Raw genomic sequence first — 14,901 nt, forward strand, 5'->3', positions numbered from 1 at the left:
GTAGCAAAATACAGCAAATGATTGCCAGTATGGGGATCGAACCCACGACATTCGCGTTATTAGCACGACGCTCTAACCAACTGAGCTAACCGGCCGACACGTGGCATTATCTTTATTTATTAAATTTTTTGGATTATGATTTACTTATCAAAACTATCTAAAACGAACGTATTTTTATTACATTTCACTTATTTCTTTCCGTTGGATTATGCTTTGTTATTCATTAAAATCATTTTCTTCGTGTAGCAGAATACAGCAAATGATGGCCAGTATGGGGATCGAACCCACGACATTCGCGTTATTAGCACGACGCTCTAACCAACTGAGCTAACCGGCCGACACGTGGCATTTTCTTTATTTATTACATTTTTTGGATTATGATTTACTTATCAAAACTATCTAAAACGAACTTATTTTTATGACATTTCACTTATTTCTTTCCGTTGGATGATGCTTTGTTATTCATTAAAATCATTTGCTTCCTGTAGCAAAATACAGCAAATGATGGCCAGTATGGGGATCGAACCCACGACATTCGCGTTATTAGCACGACGCTCTAACCAACTGAGCTAACCGGCCGACACGTGGCTTTTTCTTTATTTATTAAATTTTTTGGATTATGATTTACTTATCAAAACTATCTAAAACGAACTTATTTTTATGACATTTCACTTATTTCTTTCCGTTGGATTATGCTTTGTTATTCATTAAAATCATTTGCTTCCTGTAGCAAAATACAGCAAATGATGGCCAGTATGGGGATCGAACCCACGACATTCGCGTTATTAGCACGACGCTCTAACCAACTGAGCTAACCGGCCGACACGTGGAATATTCTTTATTTATTAAATTTTTTGGATTATGATTTACTTATCAAAACTATCTAAAACAAACTTATTTTTATTACATTTCACTTATTTCTTTCCGTTGGATTATGCTTTGTTATTCATTAAAATCATTTTCTTCGTGTAGCAAAATACAGCAAATGATGGCCAGTATGGGGATCGAACCCACGACATTCGCGTTATTAGCACGACGCTCTAACCAACTGAGCTAACCGGCCGACACGTGGCATTTTCTTTATTTATTAAATTTTTTGGATTATGATTTACTTATCCAAACTATCTAAAACGAACTTATTTTTATGACATTTCACTTATTTCTTTCCGTTGGATTATGCTTTGTTATTCATTACAATTATTTGCTTCCTGTAGAAAAATACAGCAAATGATGGCCAGTATGGGGATCGAACCCACGACATTCGCGTTATTAGCACGACGCTCTAACCAACTGAGCTAACCGGCCGACACGTTGCATTTTCTTTATTTATTAAATTTGTTGGATTATGATTTACTTATCAAAACTATCTAAAACGAACTTATTTTTATGACATTTGACTTATTTCTTTCCGTTGGATTATGCTTTGTTATTCATTAAAATCATTTTCTTCGTGTAGCAAAATACAGCAAATGATGGCCACTATGGGGATCGAACCCACGACATTCGCGTTATTAGCACGACGCTCTAACCAACTGAGCTAACCGGCCGACACGTGACATTCTCTTTATTTATTAAATTTTTTGGATTATGATTTACTTATCAAAACTATCTAAAACGAACTCATTTTTATTACATTTCACTTATTTCTTTCCGTTGGATTATGCTTTGTTATTCATTAAAATCATTTGCTTCCTGTAGCAAAATACAGCCAATGATGGCCAGTATGGGGATCGAACCCACGACATTCGCGTTATTAGCACGACGCTCTAACCAACTGAGCTAACCGGCCGACACGTGGCATTTACTTTATTTATTAAATTTTTCCGATTATGATGTACTTATCAAAACTATCTAAAACGAACTTATTTTTATGACATTTCACTTATTTCTTTCCGTTGGATTATGCTTTGTTATTCATTAAAATCATTTGCTTCGTGTAGCAAAATACAGCAAATGATGGCCAGTATAGGGATCGAACCCACGACATTCGCGTTATTGGCACGACGCTCTAACCAACTGAGCTAACCGGCCGACACGTGGCATTTTCTTTATTTATTAAATTTTTTGGATTATGATTTACTTATCAAAACTATCTAAAACAAACTTATTTTTATGACATTTCACTTATTTCTTTCCGTTGGATTATGCTTTGTTATTCATTAAAATCATTTGCTTCCTGTAGCAAAATACAGCAAATGATGGCCAGTATGGGGATCGAACCCACGATATTCGCGTTATTAGCACGACGCTCTAACCAACTGAGCTAACCGGCCGACACATGGCATTTTCTTTATTTATTAAATTTTTCGGATTATTATGTACTTATAAAAACTATCTAAAACGAACTTATTTTTATGACATTTCACTTATTTCTTTCCGTTGGATTATGCTTTGTTATTCATTACAATTATTTGCTTCCTGTAGCAAAATACAGCAAATGATGGCCAGTATGGGGATCGAACCCACGACATTCGCGTTATTAGCACGACGCTCTAACCAACTGAGCTAACCGGCCGACACGTTGCATTTTCTTTATTTATTAAATTTGTTGGATTATGATTTACTTATCAAAACTATCTAAAACGAACTTATTTTTATGACATTTGACTTATTTCTTTCCGTTGGATTATGCTTTGTTATTCATTACAATTATTTGCTTCCTGTAGCAAAATACAGCAAATGATGGCCAGTATGGGGATCGAACCCACGACATTCGCGTTATTAGCACGACGCTCTAACCAACTGAGCTAACCGGCCGACACGTTGCATTTTCTTTATTTATTAAATTTGTTGGATTATGATTTACTTATCAAAACTATCTAAAACGAACTTATTTTTATGACATTTGACTTATTTCTTTCCGTTGGATTATGCTTTGTTATTCATTAAAATCATTTTCTTCGTGTAGCAAAATACAGCAAATGATGGCCACTATGGGGATCGAACCCACGACATTCGCGTTATTAGCACGACGCTCTAACCAACTGAGCTAACCGGCCGACACGTGACATTTTCTTTATTTATTAAATTTTTTGGATTATGATTTACTTATCAAAACTATCTAAAACGAACTCATTTTTATTACATTTCACTTATTTCTTTCCGTTGGATTATGCTTTGTTATTCATTAAAATCATTTGCTTCCTGTAGCAAAATACAGCAAATGATGGCCAGTATGGGGATCGAACCCACGACATTCGCGTTATTAGCACGACGCTCTAACCAACTGAGCTAACCGGCCGACACGTGGCATTTACTTTATTTATTAAATTTTTCCGATTATGATGTACTTATCAAAACTATCTAAAACGAACTTATTTTTATGACATTTCACTTATTTCTTTCCGTTGGATTATGCTTTGTTATTCATTAAAATCATTTGCTTCGTGTAGCAAAATACAGCAAATGATGGCCAGTATAGGGATCGAACCCACGACATTCGCGTTATTGGCACGACGCTCTAACCAACTGAGCTAACCGGCCGACACGTGGCATTTTCTTTATTTATTAAATTTTTTGGATTATGATTTACTTATCAAAACTATCTAAAACAAACTTATTTTTATGACATTTCACTTATTTCTTTCCGTTGGATTATGCTTTGTTATTCATTAAAATAAATTGCTTCCTGTAGCAAAATACAGCAAATGATGGCCAGTATGGGGATCGAACCCACGATCTTCGCGTTATTAGCACGACGCTCTAACCAACTGAGCTAACCGGCCGACACATGGCATTTTCTTTATTTATTAAATTTTTCGGATTATTATGTACTTATAAAAACTATCTTAAACGAACTTATTGTTATTATATTTAACTTATTGCTTTCCGTTGGATTATGCTTTGTTATTCATTAAAATCATTTGCTTCCTGTAGCAAAATACAGCAAATGATGGCCAGTATGGGGATCGAACCCACGACATTCGCGTTACTAGCACGACGCTCTAACCAACTGAGCTAACCGGCCGACACGTGGCATTTTCTTTATTTATTAAATTTTTTGGATTATGATTTACTTATCAAAACTATCTAAAACGAACTTATTTTTATGACATTTCACTTATTTCTTTCCGTTGGATTATGCTTTGTTATTCATTAAAATCATTTTCTTCCTGTAGCAAAATACAGCAAATGATGGCCAGTATGGGGATCGAACCCACGACATTCGCGTTATTAGCACGACGCTCTAACCAACTGAGCTAACCGGCCGACACGTGGCATTTTCTTTATTTATTAAATTTTTTGGATTATGATTTACTTATCAAAACTATCTAAAACGAACGTATTTTTATTACATTTCACTTATTTCTTTCCGTTGGATTATGCTTTGTTATTCATTAAAATCATTTTCTTCGTGTAGCAGAATACAGCAAATGATGGCCAGTATGGGGATCGAACCCACGACATTCGCGTTATTAGCACGACGCTCTAACCAACTGAGCTAACCGGCCGACACGTGGCATATTCTTTATTTATTACATTTTTTGGATTATGATTTACTTATCAAAACTATCTAAAACGAACTTATTTTTATGACATTTCACTTATTTCTTTCCGTTGGATTATGCTTTGTTATTCATTAAAATCATTTGCTTCCTGTAGCAAAATACAGCAAATGATGGCCAGTATGGGGATCGAACCCACGACATTCGCGTTATTAGCACGACGCTCTAACCAACTGAGCTAACCGGCCGACACGTGGCTTTTTCTTTATTTATTAAATTTTTTGGATTATGATTTACTTATCAAAACTATCTAAAACGAACTTATTTTTATGACATTTCACTTATTTCTTTCCGTTGGATTATGCTTTGTTATTCATTAAAATCATTTGCTTCCTGTAGCAAAATACAGCAAATGATGGCCAGTATGGGGATCGAACCCACGACATTCGCGTTATTAGCACGACGCTCTAACCAACTGAGCTAACCGGCCGACACGTGGCATTTTCTTTATTTATTAAATTTTTTGGATTATGATTTACTTATCAAAACTATCTAAAACAAACTTATTTTTATTACATTTCACTTATTTCTTTCCGTTGGATTATGCTTTGTTATTCATTAAAATCATTTTCTTCCTGTAGCAAAATACAGCAAATGATGGCCAGTATGGGGATCGAACCCACGATATTCCCGTTATTAGCACCACGCTCTAACCAACTGAGCTAACCGGCCGACACATGGCATTTTCTTTATTTATTAAATTTTTCGGATTATTATGTACTAATAAAAACTATCTAAAACGAACTTATTGTTATTATATTTCACTTATTGCTTTCCGTTGGATTATGCTTTGTTATTCATTAAAATCATTTTCTTCGTGTAGCAAAATACAGCAAATGATGGCCAGTATGGGGATCGAACCCACGACATTCGCGTTATTAGCACGACGCTCTAACCAACTGAGCTAACCGGCCGACACGTGGCATTTTCTTTATTTATTAAATTTTTTGGATTATGATTTACTTATCCAAACTATCTAAAACGAACTTATTTTTATGACATTTCACTTATTTCTTTCCGTTGGATTATGCTTTGTTATTCATTACAATTATTTGCTTCCTGTAGCAAAATACAGCAAATGATGGCCAGTATGGGGATCGAACCCACGACATTCGCGTTATTAGCACGACGCTCTAACCAACTGAGCTAACCGGCCGACACGTTGCATTTTCTTTATTTATTAAATTTTTTGGATTATGATTTACTTATCAAAACTATCTAAAACGAACTTATTTTTATGACATTTCACTTATTTCTTTCCGTTGGATTATGCTTTGTTATTCATTAAAATCATTTTCTTCGTGTAGCAAAATACAGCAAATGATGGCCACTATGGGGATCGAACCCACGACATTCGCGTTATTAGCACGACGCTCTAACCAACTGAGCTAACCGGCCGACACGTGACATTTTCTTTATTTATTAAATTTTTTGGATTATGATTTACTTATCAAAACTATCTAAAACGAACTCATTTTTATTACATTTCACTTATTTCTTTCCGTTGGATTATGCTTTGTTATTCATTAAAATCATTTGCTTCCTGTAGCAAAATACAGCAAATGATGGCCAGTATTGGGATCGAACCCACGACATTCGCGTTATTAGCACGACGCTCTAACCAACTGAGCTAACCGGCCGACACGTGGCATTTACTTTATTTATTAAATTTTTCCGATTATGATGTACTTATCAAAACTATCTAAAACGAACTTATTTTTATGACATTTCACTTATTTCTTTCCGTTGGATTATGCTTTGTTATTCATTAAAATCATTTGCTTCGTGTAGCAAAATACAGCAAATGATGGCCAGTATAGGGATCGAACCCACGACATTCGCGTTATTGGCACGACGCTCTAACCAACTGAGCTAACCGGCCGACACGTGGCATTTTCTTTATTTATTAAATTTTTTGGATTATGATTTACTTATCAAAACTATCTAAAACAAACTTATTTTTATGACATTTAACTTATTTCTTTCCGTTTGATTATGCTTTGTTATTCATTAAAATCATTTGCTTCCTGTAGCAAAATACAGCAAATGATGGCCAGTATGGGGATCGAACCCACGATATTCGCGTTATTAGCACGACGCTCTAACCAACTGAGCTAACCGGCCGACACATGGCATTTTCTTTATTTATTAAATTTTTCGGATTATTATGTACTTATAAAAACTATCTTAAACGAACTTATTGTTATTATATTTCACTTATTGCTTTCCGTTGGATTATGCTTTGTTATTCATTAAAATCATTTTCTTCGTGTAGCAAAATACAGCAAATGATGGCCAGTATGGGGATCGAACCCACGACATTCGCGTTATTAGCACGACGCTCTAACCAACTGAGCTAACCGGCCGACACGTGGCATTTTCTTTATTTATTACATTTTTTGGATTATGATTTACTTATCAAAACTATCTAAAACGAACTTATTTTTATGACATTTCACTTATTTCTTTCCGTTGGATTATGCTTTGTTATTCATTAAAATTATTTGCTTCCTGTAGCAAAATACAGCAAATGATGGCCAGTATGGGGATCGAACCCACGACATTACCGTTATTAGCACGACGCTCTAACCAACTGAGCTAACCGGCCGACACGTTGCATTTTCTTTATTTATTAAATTTTTTGGATTATGATTTACTTATCAAAACTATCTAAAACGAACTTATTTTTATGACATTTCACTTATTTCTTTCCGTTGGATTATGCTTTGTTATTCATTAAAATCATTTGCTTCCTGTAGCAAAATACAGCAAATGATGGCCAGTATGGGGATCGAACCCACGACATTCGCGTTATTAGCACGACGCTCTAACCAACTGAGCTAACCGGCCGACACGTGGCATTTTCTTTATTTATTAAATTTTTTGGATTATGATTTACTTATCAAAACTATCTAAAACGAACGTATTTTTATTACATTTCACTTATTTCTTTCCGTTGGATTATGCTTTGTTATTCATTAAAATCATTTTCTTCGTGTAGCAGAATACAGCAAATGATGGCCAGTATGGGGATCGAACCCACGACATTCGCGTTATTAGCACGACGCTCTAACCAACTGAGCTAACCGGCCGACACGTGGCATTTTCTTTATTTATTACATTTTTTGGATTATGATTTACTTATCAAAACTATCTAAAACGAACTTATTTTTATGACATTTCACTTATTTCTTTCCGTTGGATTATGCTTTGTTATTCATTAAAATCATTTGCTTCCTGTAGCAAAATACAGCAAATGATGGCCAGTATGGGGATCGAACCCACGACATTCGCGTTATTAGCACGACGCTCTAACCAACTGAGCTAACCGGCCGACACGTGGCTTTTTCTTTATTGATTAAATTTTTTGGATTATGATTTACTTATCAAAGCTATCTAAAACGAACTTATTTTTATGACATTTCACTTATTTCTTTCCGTTGGATTATGCTTTGTTATTCATTAAAATCATTTGCTTCCTGTAGCAAAATACAGCAAATGATGGCCAGTATGGGGATCGAACCCACGACATTCGCGTTATTAGCACGACGCTCTAACCAATTGAGCTAACCGGCCGACACGTGGAATATTCTTTATTTATTAAATTTTTTGGATTATGATTTACTTATCAAAACTATCTAAAAAAAACTTATTTTTATTACATTTCACTTATTTCTTTCCGTTGGATTATGCTTTGTTATTCATTAAAATCATTTGCTTCCTGTAGCAAAATACAGCAAATGATGGCCAGTATGGGGATCGAACCCACGATATTCGCGTTATTAGCACCACGCTCTAACCAACTGAGCTAACCGGCCGACACATGGCATTTTCTTTATTTATTAAATTTTTCGGATTATTATGTACTAATAAAAACTATCTAAAACGAACTTATTGTTATTATATTTAACTTATTGCTTTCCGTTGGATTATGCTTTGTTATTCATTAAAATCATTTTCTTCGTGTAGCAAAATACAGCAAATGATGGCCAGTATGGGGATCGAACCAACGACATTCGCGTTATTAGCACGACGCTCTAACCAACTGAGCTAACCGGCCGACACGTGGCATTTTCTTTATTTATTAAATTTTTTGGATTATGATTTACTTATCCAAACTATCTAAAACGAACTTATTTTTATGACATTTCACTTATTTCTTTCCGTTGGATTATGCTTTGTTATTCATTAAAATTATTTGCTTCCTGTAGCAAAATACAGCAAATGATGGCCAGTATGGGGATCGAACCCACGACATTCGCGTTATTAGCACGACGCTCTAACCAACTGAGCTAACCGGCCGACACGTTGCATTTTCTTTATTTATTAAATTTTTTGGATTATGATTTACTTATCAAAACTATCTAAAACGAACTTATTTTTATGACATTTCACTTATTTCTTTCCGTTGGATTATGCTTTGTTATTCATTAAAATCATTTGCTTCCTGTAGCAAAATACAGCAAATGATGGCCAGTATGGGGATCGAACCCACGACATTCGCGTTATTAGCACGACGCTCTAACCAACTGAGCTAACCGGCCGACACGTGGCATTTTCTTTATTTATTAAATTGTTTAGATTATGATTTACTTATCAAAACTATCTAAAACGAACGTATTTTTATTACATTTCACTTATTTCTTTCCGTTGGATTATGCTTTGTTATTCATTAAAATCATTTTCTTCGTGTAGCAGAATACAGCAAATGATGGCCAGTATGGGGATCGAACCCACGACATTCGCGTTATTAGCACGACGCTCTAACCAACTGAGCTAACCGGCCGACACGTGGCATTTCCTTTATTTATTACATTTTTTGCATTATGATTTACTTATCAAAACTATCTAAAACGAACTTATTTTTATGACATTTCACTTATTTCTTTCCGTTGGATTATGCTTTGTTATTCATTAAAATCAGTTGCTTCGTGTAGCAAAATACAGCAAATGATGGCCAGTATGGGGATCGAACCCACGACATTCGCGTTATTAGCACGACGCTCTAACCAACTGAGCTAACCGGCCGACACGTGGCTTTTTCTTTATTTATTACATTTTTTGGATTATGATTTACTTATCAAAACTATCTAAAACGAACTTATTTTTATGACATTTCACTTATTTCTTTCCGTTGGATTATGCTTTGTTATTCATTAAAATCATTTGCTTCCTGTAGCAAAATACAGCAAATGATGGCCAGTATGGGGATCGAACCCACGACATTCGCGTTATTAGCACGACGCTCTAACCAACTGAGCTAACCGGCCGACACGTGGCTTTTTCTTTATTTATTAAATTTTTTGGATTATGATTTACTTATCAAAACTATCTAAAACGAACTTATTTTTATGACATTTCACTTATTTCTTTCCGTTGGATTATGCTTTGTTATTCATTAAAATCATTTTCTTCCTGTAGTAAAATACAGCAAATGATGGCCAGTATGGGGATCGAACCCACGACATTCGCGTTATTAGCACGATGCTCTAACCAACTGAGCTAACCGGCCGACACGTGGCATTTTCTTTATTTATTAAATTTTTTGGATTATGATTTACTTATCAAAACTATCTAAAACGAACTCTTTTTTATGACATTTCACTTATTTCTTTCCGTTGGATTATGCTTTGTTATTCATTCAAATCATTTGCTTCCTGTAGCAAAATACAGCAAATGATGGCCAGTATGGGGATCGAACCCACGACATTCGCGTTATTAGCACGACGCTCTAACCAACTGAGCTAACCGGCCGACACGTGGAATATTCTTTATTCATTAAATGTTTCGGATTATGATGTACTCATCAAAACTATCTAAAACGAACTTATTTTTATTACATTTCACTTATTTCTTTCCGTTTGATTATGCTTTGTTATTCATTAAAATCATTTTCTTCGTGTAGCAAAATACAGCAAATGATGGCCAGTATGGGGATCGAATTCACGACATTCGCGTTATTAGCACGATGCTCTAACCAACTGAGCTAAGCGGCCGACACGTGGCATTTTCTTTATTTATTAAATTTTTTTTATTATTATTTACTTATCAAAACTATCTAAAACGAACTTATTTTTATTACATTTCACTTATTTCTTTCCGTTGGATTATGCTTTGTTATTCATTAAAATCATTTGCTTCCTGTAGCAAAATACAGCAAATGATGGCCAGTATGGGGATCGAACCCACGACATTCGCGTTATTAGCACGACGCTCTAACCAACTGAGCTAACCGGCCGACACGTGGCATTTTGTTTATTTATTAAATTTTTTGGATTATGATTTACTTATCAAACCTATCTAAAACGAACTTATTTTTATGACATTTCACTTATTTCTTTCCGTTGGATTATGCTTTGTTATTAATTAAAATCATTTGCTTCCTGTAGCAAAATACAGCAAATGATGGCCAGTATGGGGATCGAACCCACGACATTCGCGTTATTAGCACGACGCTCTAACCAACTGAGCTAACCGGCCCACACGTGGCATTTCCTTTATTTATTAAATTTTTTGGATTATGATTTACTTATCAAAACTATCTAAAACGAACTTATTTTTATGACATTTCACTTATTTCTTTCCGTTGGATTATGCTTTGTTATTCATTAAAATCATTTGCTTCGTGTAGCAAAATACAGCAAATGATGGCCAGTATGGGGATCGAACCCACGACATTCGCGTTATTAGCACGACGCTCTAACCAACTGAGCGAACCGGCCGACACGTGGCATTTTCTTTATTTATTAAATTTTTTGGATTATGATTTACTTATCAAAACTATCTAAAACGAACTTATTTTTATGACATTTCACTTATTTCTTTCCGTTGGATTATGCTTTGTTATTCATTAAAATCATTCGCTTCCTGTAGCAAAATACAGCAAATGATGGCCAGTATGAGGATCGAACCCACGACATTCGCGTTATTAGCACGACGCTCTAACCAACTGAGCTAACCGGCCGACACGTGGCATTTTCTTTATTTATTAAATTTTTTGGATTATGATTTACTTATCAAAACTATCTAAAACGAACTTATTTTTATGACATTTCACTTATTTCTTTCCGTTGGATTATGCTTTGTTATTCATTAAAATCATTTGCTTCCTGTAGCAAAATACAGCAAATGATGGCCAGTATGGGGATCGAACCCACGACATTCGCGTTATTAGCACGACGCTCTAACCAACTGAGCTAACCGGCCGACACGTGGCATTTTCTTTATTTATTAAAGTTTTTGGATTATGATTTACTTATCAAAACTATCTAAAACGAACTCTTTTTTATGACATTTCACTTATTTCTTTCCGTTGGATTATGCTTTGTTACTCATTCAAATCATTTGCTTCCTGTAGCAAAATACAGCAAATGATGGCCAGTATGGGGATCGAACCCACGACATTCGCGTTATTAGCACGACGCTCTAACCAACTGAGCTAACCGGCCGACACGTGGAATATTCTTTATTCATTAAATGTTTCGGATTATGATGTACTCATCAAAACTATCTAAAACGAACTTATTTTTATTACATTTCACTTATTTCTTTCCGTTTGATTATGCTTTGTTATTCATTAAAATCATTTTCTTCGTGTAGCAAAATACAGCAAATGATGGCCAGTATGGGGATCGAATTCACGACATTCGCGTTATTAGCACGATGCTCTAACCAACTGAGCTAAGCGGCCGACACGTGGCATTTTCTTTATTTATTAAATTTTTTTTATTATTATTTACTTATCAAAACTATCTAAAACGAACTTATTTTTATTACATTTCACTTATTTCTTTCCGTTGGATTATGCTTTGTTATTCATTAAAATCATTTGCTTCCTGTAGCAAAATACAGCAAATGATGGCCAGTATGGGGATCGAACCCACGACATTCGTGTTATTAGCACGACGCTCTAACCAACTGAGCTAACCGGCCGACACGTGGCATTTTCGTTATTTATTAAATTTTTTGGATTATGATTTACTTATCAAAACTATCTAAAACGAACTTATTTTTATGACATTTCACTTATTTCTTTCCGTTGGATTATGCTTTGTTATTCATTAAAATCATTTGCTTCGTGTAGCAAAATACAGCAAATGATGGCCAGTATGGGGATCGAACCCACGACATTCGCGTTATTAGCACGACGCTCTAACCAACTGAGCTAACCGGCCGACACGTGGCATTTTCTTTATTTATTAAATTTTTTGGATTATGATTTACTTATCAAAACTATCTAAAACGAACTTATTTTTATGACATTTCACTTATTTCTTTCCGTTGGATTATGCTTTGTTATTCATTAAAATCATTTGCTTCCTGTAGCAAAATACAGCAAATGATGGCCAGTATGGGGATCGAACCCACGACATTCGCGTTATTAGCACGACGCTCTAACCAACTGAGCTAACCGGCCGACACGTGGCATTTTCTTTATTTATTAAATTTTTTGGATTATGATTTACTTATCAAAACTATCTAAAACGAACTTATTTTTATGACATTTCACTTATTTCTTTCCGTTGGATTATGCTTTGTTATTCATTAAAATCATTTGCTTCGTGTAGCAAAATACAGCAAATGATGGCCAGTATGGGGATCGAACCCACGACATTCGCGTTATTAGCACGACGCTCTAACCAACTGAGCTAACCGGCCGACACGTGGCATTTTCTTTATTTATTAAATTTTTTGGATTATGATTTACTTATCAAAACTATCTAAAACGAACTTATTTTTATGACATTTCACTTATTTCTTTCCGTTGGATTATGCTTTGTTATTCATTAAAATCATTCGCTTCCTGTAGCAAAATACAGCAAATGATGGCCAGTATGGGGATCGAACCCACGACATTCGCGTTATTAGCACGACGCTCTAACCAACTGAGCTAACCGGCCGACACGTGGCATTTTCTTTATTTATTAAATTTTTTGGATTATGATTTACTTATCAAAACTATCTAAAACGAACTTATTTTTATGACATTTCACTTATTTCTTTCCGTTGGATTATGCTTTGTTATTCATTAAAATCATTTGCTTCCTGTAGCAAAATACAGCAAATGATGGCCAGTATGGGGATCGAACCCACGACATTCGCGTTATTAGCACGACGCTCTAACCAACTGAGCTAACCGGCCGACACGTGGCATTTTCTTTATTTATTAAATTTTTTGGATTATTATTTACTTATCAAAACTATCTAAAACGAACTTATTTTTATGACATTTCACTTATTTCTTTCCGTTGGATTATGCTTTGTTATTCATTAAAATCATTTGCTTCCTGTAGCAAAATACAGCAAATGATGGCCAGTATGGGGATCGAACCCACGACATTCGCGTTATTAGCACGACGCTCTAACCAACTGAGCTAACCGGCTGACACGCGGAATATTCTTTATTTATTTAACTGTTTGGATTATGATTTACTTATCAAAACTATCTAAAACGAACTTATTTTTATTACATTTCACTTATTTCTTTCCGTTTGATTATGCTTTGTTATTCATTAAAATCATTTGCTTCGTGTAGCAAAATACAGCAAATGATGGCCAGTATGGGGATCGAACCCACGACGTTCGCGTTATTAGCACGACGCTCTAACCAACTGAGCTAACCGGCCGACACGTGGCATTTTCTTTATTTATTAAATTTTTTGGATTATGATTTACTTATCAAAACTATCTAAAACGAACTTATTTTTATGACATTTCACTTATTTCTTTCCGTTGGATTATGCTTTGTTATTCATTAAAATCATTTGCTTCGTGTAGCAAAATACAGCAAATGATGGCCAGTATGGGGATCGAACCCACGACATTCGCGTTATTAGCACGACGCTCTAACCAACTGAGCTAACCGGCCGACACGTGGCATTTTCTTTATTTATTCAATTTTTTGGATTATGATTTACTTATCAAAACTATCTAAAACGAACTTATTTTTATGACATTTCACTTATTTCTTTCCGTTGGATTATGCTTTGTTATTCATTAAAATCATTCGCTTCCTGTAGCAAAATACAGCAAATGATGGCCAGTATGGGGATCGAACCCACGACATTCGCGTTATTAGCACGACGCTCTAACCAACTGAGCTAACCGGCCGACACGTGGCATTTTCTTTCTTTATTAAATTTTTTGGATTATGATTTACTTATCAAAACTATCTAAAACGAACTTATTTTTATGACATTTCACTTATTTCTTTCCGTTGGATTATGCTTTGTTATTCATTAAAATCATTTGCTTCCTGTAGCAAAATACAGCAAATGATGGCCAGTATGGGGATCGAACCCACGACATTCGCGTTATTAGCACGACGCTCTAACCAACTGAGCTAACCGGCCGACACGTGGCATTTTCTTTATTTATTAAATTTTTTGGATTATGA

The 14,901-nt window shown here is 35.0% G+C and overlaps 56 non-coding genes across 56 annotated transcripts; all 56 read right to left on the reverse strand.

Annotated features, from left to right (window-relative positions):
• Positions 1-21: 21 nt before the first annotated feature.
• On the reverse strand, positions 22-95 carry Trnai-aau (transfer RNA isoleucine (anticodon AAU)). Its single transcript has one exon. It is a non-coding gene; the product is annotated as a tRNA-Ile (tRNA).
• A 168-nt stretch (positions 96-263) lies between these two features.
• Positions 264-337, reverse strand: Trnai-aau (transfer RNA isoleucine (anticodon AAU)). Its single transcript has one exon. It is a non-coding gene; the product is annotated as a tRNA-Ile (tRNA).
• Positions 338-505: 168 nt separating this feature from the next.
• Trnai-aau (transfer RNA isoleucine (anticodon AAU)) lies at positions 506-579 on the reverse strand. The gene has a single exon. It is a non-coding gene; the product is annotated as a tRNA-Ile (tRNA).
• Positions 580-747: 168 nt separating this feature from the next.
• Positions 748-821, reverse strand: Trnai-aau (transfer RNA isoleucine (anticodon AAU)). The gene has a single exon. It is a non-coding gene; the product is annotated as a tRNA-Ile (tRNA).
• A 168-nt stretch (positions 822-989) lies between these two features.
• On the reverse strand, positions 990-1,063 carry Trnai-aau (transfer RNA isoleucine (anticodon AAU)). The gene has a single exon. It is a non-coding gene; the product is annotated as a tRNA-Ile (tRNA).
• Positions 1,064-1,231: 168 nt separating this feature from the next.
• On the reverse strand, positions 1,232-1,305 carry Trnai-aau (transfer RNA isoleucine (anticodon AAU)). The gene has a single exon. It is a non-coding gene; the product is annotated as a tRNA-Ile (tRNA).
• A 168-nt stretch (positions 1,306-1,473) lies between these two features.
• On the reverse strand, positions 1,474-1,547 carry Trnai-aau (transfer RNA isoleucine (anticodon AAU)). Its single transcript has one exon. It is a non-coding gene; the product is annotated as a tRNA-Ile (tRNA).
• A 168-nt stretch (positions 1,548-1,715) lies between these two features.
• On the reverse strand, positions 1,716-1,789 carry Trnai-aau (transfer RNA isoleucine (anticodon AAU)). Its single transcript has one exon. It is a non-coding gene; the product is annotated as a tRNA-Ile (tRNA).
• Positions 1,790-1,957: 168 nt separating this feature from the next.
• Positions 1,958-2,031, reverse strand: Trnai-aau (transfer RNA isoleucine (anticodon AAU)). Its single transcript has one exon. It is a non-coding gene; the product is annotated as a tRNA-Ile (tRNA).
• A 168-nt stretch (positions 2,032-2,199) lies between these two features.
• On the reverse strand, positions 2,200-2,273 carry Trnai-aau (transfer RNA isoleucine (anticodon AAU)). The gene has a single exon. It is a non-coding gene; the product is annotated as a tRNA-Ile (tRNA).
• Positions 2,274-2,441: 168 nt separating this feature from the next.
• Positions 2,442-2,515, reverse strand: Trnai-aau (transfer RNA isoleucine (anticodon AAU)). The gene has a single exon. It is a non-coding gene; the product is annotated as a tRNA-Ile (tRNA).
• Positions 2,516-2,683: 168 nt separating this feature from the next.
• Positions 2,684-2,757, reverse strand: Trnai-aau (transfer RNA isoleucine (anticodon AAU)). The gene has a single exon. It is a non-coding gene; the product is annotated as a tRNA-Ile (tRNA).
• Positions 2,758-2,925: 168 nt separating this feature from the next.
• Trnai-aau (transfer RNA isoleucine (anticodon AAU)) lies at positions 2,926-2,999 on the reverse strand. Its single transcript has one exon. It is a non-coding gene; the product is annotated as a tRNA-Ile (tRNA).
• Positions 3,000-3,167: 168 nt separating this feature from the next.
• Trnai-aau (transfer RNA isoleucine (anticodon AAU)) lies at positions 3,168-3,241 on the reverse strand. The gene has a single exon. It is a non-coding gene; the product is annotated as a tRNA-Ile (tRNA).
• A 410-nt stretch (positions 3,242-3,651) lies between these two features.
• On the reverse strand, positions 3,652-3,725 carry Trnai-aau (transfer RNA isoleucine (anticodon AAU)). The gene has a single exon. It is a non-coding gene; the product is annotated as a tRNA-Ile (tRNA).
• A 168-nt stretch (positions 3,726-3,893) lies between these two features.
• On the reverse strand, positions 3,894-3,967 carry Trnat-agu (transfer RNA threonine (anticodon AGU)). Its single transcript has one exon. It is a non-coding gene; the product is annotated as a tRNA-Thr (tRNA).
• A 168-nt stretch (positions 3,968-4,135) lies between these two features.
• Trnai-aau (transfer RNA isoleucine (anticodon AAU)) lies at positions 4,136-4,209 on the reverse strand. Its single transcript has one exon. It is a non-coding gene; the product is annotated as a tRNA-Ile (tRNA).
• Positions 4,210-4,377: 168 nt separating this feature from the next.
• Positions 4,378-4,451, reverse strand: Trnai-aau (transfer RNA isoleucine (anticodon AAU)). The gene has a single exon. It is a non-coding gene; the product is annotated as a tRNA-Ile (tRNA).
• Positions 4,452-4,619: 168 nt separating this feature from the next.
• Trnai-aau (transfer RNA isoleucine (anticodon AAU)) lies at positions 4,620-4,693 on the reverse strand. Its single transcript has one exon. It is a non-coding gene; the product is annotated as a tRNA-Ile (tRNA).
• A 168-nt stretch (positions 4,694-4,861) lies between these two features.
• Trnai-aau (transfer RNA isoleucine (anticodon AAU)) lies at positions 4,862-4,935 on the reverse strand. Its single transcript has one exon. It is a non-coding gene; the product is annotated as a tRNA-Ile (tRNA).
• Positions 4,936-5,345: 410 nt separating this feature from the next.
• Positions 5,346-5,419, reverse strand: Trnai-aau (transfer RNA isoleucine (anticodon AAU)). The gene has a single exon. It is a non-coding gene; the product is annotated as a tRNA-Ile (tRNA).
• Positions 5,420-5,587: 168 nt separating this feature from the next.
• Positions 5,588-5,661, reverse strand: Trnai-aau (transfer RNA isoleucine (anticodon AAU)). Its single transcript has one exon. It is a non-coding gene; the product is annotated as a tRNA-Ile (tRNA).
• Positions 5,662-5,829: 168 nt separating this feature from the next.
• Positions 5,830-5,903, reverse strand: Trnai-aau (transfer RNA isoleucine (anticodon AAU)). Its single transcript has one exon. It is a non-coding gene; the product is annotated as a tRNA-Ile (tRNA).
• Positions 5,904-6,071: 168 nt separating this feature from the next.
• On the reverse strand, positions 6,072-6,145 carry Trnai-aau (transfer RNA isoleucine (anticodon AAU)). Its single transcript has one exon. It is a non-coding gene; the product is annotated as a tRNA-Ile (tRNA).
• A 410-nt stretch (positions 6,146-6,555) lies between these two features.
• Trnai-aau (transfer RNA isoleucine (anticodon AAU)) lies at positions 6,556-6,629 on the reverse strand. Its single transcript has one exon. It is a non-coding gene; the product is annotated as a tRNA-Ile (tRNA).
• Positions 6,630-6,797: 168 nt separating this feature from the next.
• Positions 6,798-6,871, reverse strand: Trnai-aau (transfer RNA isoleucine (anticodon AAU)). The gene has a single exon. It is a non-coding gene; the product is annotated as a tRNA-Ile (tRNA).
• A 168-nt stretch (positions 6,872-7,039) lies between these two features.
• Trnai-aau (transfer RNA isoleucine (anticodon AAU)) lies at positions 7,040-7,113 on the reverse strand. The gene has a single exon. It is a non-coding gene; the product is annotated as a tRNA-Ile (tRNA).
• A 168-nt stretch (positions 7,114-7,281) lies between these two features.
• Positions 7,282-7,355, reverse strand: Trnai-aau (transfer RNA isoleucine (anticodon AAU)). The gene has a single exon. It is a non-coding gene; the product is annotated as a tRNA-Ile (tRNA).
• Positions 7,356-7,523: 168 nt separating this feature from the next.
• On the reverse strand, positions 7,524-7,597 carry Trnai-aau (transfer RNA isoleucine (anticodon AAU)). Its single transcript has one exon. It is a non-coding gene; the product is annotated as a tRNA-Ile (tRNA).
• Positions 7,598-7,765: 168 nt separating this feature from the next.
• Positions 7,766-7,839, reverse strand: Trnai-aau (transfer RNA isoleucine (anticodon AAU)). The gene has a single exon. It is a non-coding gene; the product is annotated as a tRNA-Ile (tRNA).
• A 168-nt stretch (positions 7,840-8,007) lies between these two features.
• Positions 8,008-8,081, reverse strand: Trnai-aau (transfer RNA isoleucine (anticodon AAU)). The gene has a single exon. It is a non-coding gene; the product is annotated as a tRNA-Ile (tRNA).
• Positions 8,082-8,491: 410 nt separating this feature from the next.
• Trnai-aau (transfer RNA isoleucine (anticodon AAU)) lies at positions 8,492-8,565 on the reverse strand. The gene has a single exon. It is a non-coding gene; the product is annotated as a tRNA-Ile (tRNA).
• Positions 8,566-8,733: 168 nt separating this feature from the next.
• On the reverse strand, positions 8,734-8,807 carry Trnai-aau (transfer RNA isoleucine (anticodon AAU)). The gene has a single exon. It is a non-coding gene; the product is annotated as a tRNA-Ile (tRNA).
• Positions 8,808-8,975: 168 nt separating this feature from the next.
• Positions 8,976-9,049, reverse strand: Trnai-aau (transfer RNA isoleucine (anticodon AAU)). Its single transcript has one exon. It is a non-coding gene; the product is annotated as a tRNA-Ile (tRNA).
• Positions 9,050-9,217: 168 nt separating this feature from the next.
• On the reverse strand, positions 9,218-9,291 carry Trnai-aau (transfer RNA isoleucine (anticodon AAU)). The gene has a single exon. It is a non-coding gene; the product is annotated as a tRNA-Ile (tRNA).
• Positions 9,292-9,459: 168 nt separating this feature from the next.
• Positions 9,460-9,533, reverse strand: Trnai-aau (transfer RNA isoleucine (anticodon AAU)). The gene has a single exon. It is a non-coding gene; the product is annotated as a tRNA-Ile (tRNA).
• A 168-nt stretch (positions 9,534-9,701) lies between these two features.
• Trnai-aau (transfer RNA isoleucine (anticodon AAU)) lies at positions 9,702-9,775 on the reverse strand. Its single transcript has one exon. It is a non-coding gene; the product is annotated as a tRNA-Ile (tRNA).
• Positions 9,776-9,943: 168 nt separating this feature from the next.
• Positions 9,944-10,017, reverse strand: Trnai-aau (transfer RNA isoleucine (anticodon AAU)). Its single transcript has one exon. It is a non-coding gene; the product is annotated as a tRNA-Ile (tRNA).
• A 168-nt stretch (positions 10,018-10,185) lies between these two features.
• On the reverse strand, positions 10,186-10,259 carry Trnai-aau (transfer RNA isoleucine (anticodon AAU)). Its single transcript has one exon. It is a non-coding gene; the product is annotated as a tRNA-Ile (tRNA).
• A 410-nt stretch (positions 10,260-10,669) lies between these two features.
• On the reverse strand, positions 10,670-10,743 carry Trnai-aau (transfer RNA isoleucine (anticodon AAU)). The gene has a single exon. It is a non-coding gene; the product is annotated as a tRNA-Ile (tRNA).
• Positions 10,744-10,911: 168 nt separating this feature from the next.
• Trnai-aau (transfer RNA isoleucine (anticodon AAU)) lies at positions 10,912-10,985 on the reverse strand. Its single transcript has one exon. It is a non-coding gene; the product is annotated as a tRNA-Ile (tRNA).
• Positions 10,986-11,153: 168 nt separating this feature from the next.
• On the reverse strand, positions 11,154-11,227 carry Trnai-aau (transfer RNA isoleucine (anticodon AAU)). Its single transcript has one exon. It is a non-coding gene; the product is annotated as a tRNA-Ile (tRNA).
• A 168-nt stretch (positions 11,228-11,395) lies between these two features.
• On the reverse strand, positions 11,396-11,469 carry Trnai-aau (transfer RNA isoleucine (anticodon AAU)). Its single transcript has one exon. It is a non-coding gene; the product is annotated as a tRNA-Ile (tRNA).
• Positions 11,470-11,637: 168 nt separating this feature from the next.
• Trnai-aau (transfer RNA isoleucine (anticodon AAU)) lies at positions 11,638-11,711 on the reverse strand. The gene has a single exon. It is a non-coding gene; the product is annotated as a tRNA-Ile (tRNA).
• A 168-nt stretch (positions 11,712-11,879) lies between these two features.
• Trnai-aau (transfer RNA isoleucine (anticodon AAU)) lies at positions 11,880-11,953 on the reverse strand. The gene has a single exon. It is a non-coding gene; the product is annotated as a tRNA-Ile (tRNA).
• Positions 11,954-12,363: 410 nt separating this feature from the next.
• Positions 12,364-12,437, reverse strand: Trnai-aau (transfer RNA isoleucine (anticodon AAU)). The gene has a single exon. It is a non-coding gene; the product is annotated as a tRNA-Ile (tRNA).
• A 168-nt stretch (positions 12,438-12,605) lies between these two features.
• Trnai-aau (transfer RNA isoleucine (anticodon AAU)) lies at positions 12,606-12,679 on the reverse strand. The gene has a single exon. It is a non-coding gene; the product is annotated as a tRNA-Ile (tRNA).
• A 168-nt stretch (positions 12,680-12,847) lies between these two features.
• Positions 12,848-12,921, reverse strand: Trnai-aau (transfer RNA isoleucine (anticodon AAU)). The gene has a single exon. It is a non-coding gene; the product is annotated as a tRNA-Ile (tRNA).
• Positions 12,922-13,089: 168 nt separating this feature from the next.
• On the reverse strand, positions 13,090-13,163 carry Trnai-aau (transfer RNA isoleucine (anticodon AAU)). Its single transcript has one exon. It is a non-coding gene; the product is annotated as a tRNA-Ile (tRNA).
• A 168-nt stretch (positions 13,164-13,331) lies between these two features.
• On the reverse strand, positions 13,332-13,405 carry Trnai-aau (transfer RNA isoleucine (anticodon AAU)). The gene has a single exon. It is a non-coding gene; the product is annotated as a tRNA-Ile (tRNA).
• A 168-nt stretch (positions 13,406-13,573) lies between these two features.
• Trnai-aau (transfer RNA isoleucine (anticodon AAU)) lies at positions 13,574-13,647 on the reverse strand. The gene has a single exon. It is a non-coding gene; the product is annotated as a tRNA-Ile (tRNA).
• Positions 13,648-13,815: 168 nt separating this feature from the next.
• Positions 13,816-13,889, reverse strand: Trnai-aau (transfer RNA isoleucine (anticodon AAU)). Its single transcript has one exon. It is a non-coding gene; the product is annotated as a tRNA-Ile (tRNA).
• A 168-nt stretch (positions 13,890-14,057) lies between these two features.
• On the reverse strand, positions 14,058-14,131 carry Trnai-aau (transfer RNA isoleucine (anticodon AAU)). The gene has a single exon. It is a non-coding gene; the product is annotated as a tRNA-Ile (tRNA).
• Positions 14,132-14,299: 168 nt separating this feature from the next.
• On the reverse strand, positions 14,300-14,373 carry Trnai-aau (transfer RNA isoleucine (anticodon AAU)). Its single transcript has one exon. It is a non-coding gene; the product is annotated as a tRNA-Ile (tRNA).
• A 168-nt stretch (positions 14,374-14,541) lies between these two features.
• On the reverse strand, positions 14,542-14,615 carry Trnai-aau (transfer RNA isoleucine (anticodon AAU)). Its single transcript has one exon. It is a non-coding gene; the product is annotated as a tRNA-Ile (tRNA).
• A 168-nt stretch (positions 14,616-14,783) lies between these two features.
• Positions 14,784-14,857, reverse strand: Trnai-aau (transfer RNA isoleucine (anticodon AAU)). Its single transcript has one exon. It is a non-coding gene; the product is annotated as a tRNA-Ile (tRNA).
• Between the last annotated feature and the right edge of the window lie 44 nt (positions 14,858-14,901).

Source organism: Euprymna scolopes, chromosome 22 (assembly GCF_053919585.1).
Source record: "Euprymna scolopes isolate OS-2025 chromosome 22, ASM5391958v1, whole genome shotgun sequence".
NCBI classification, from domain to species: Eukaryota; Metazoa; Mollusca; class Cephalopoda; order Sepiida; family Sepiolidae; genus Euprymna; species Euprymna scolopes.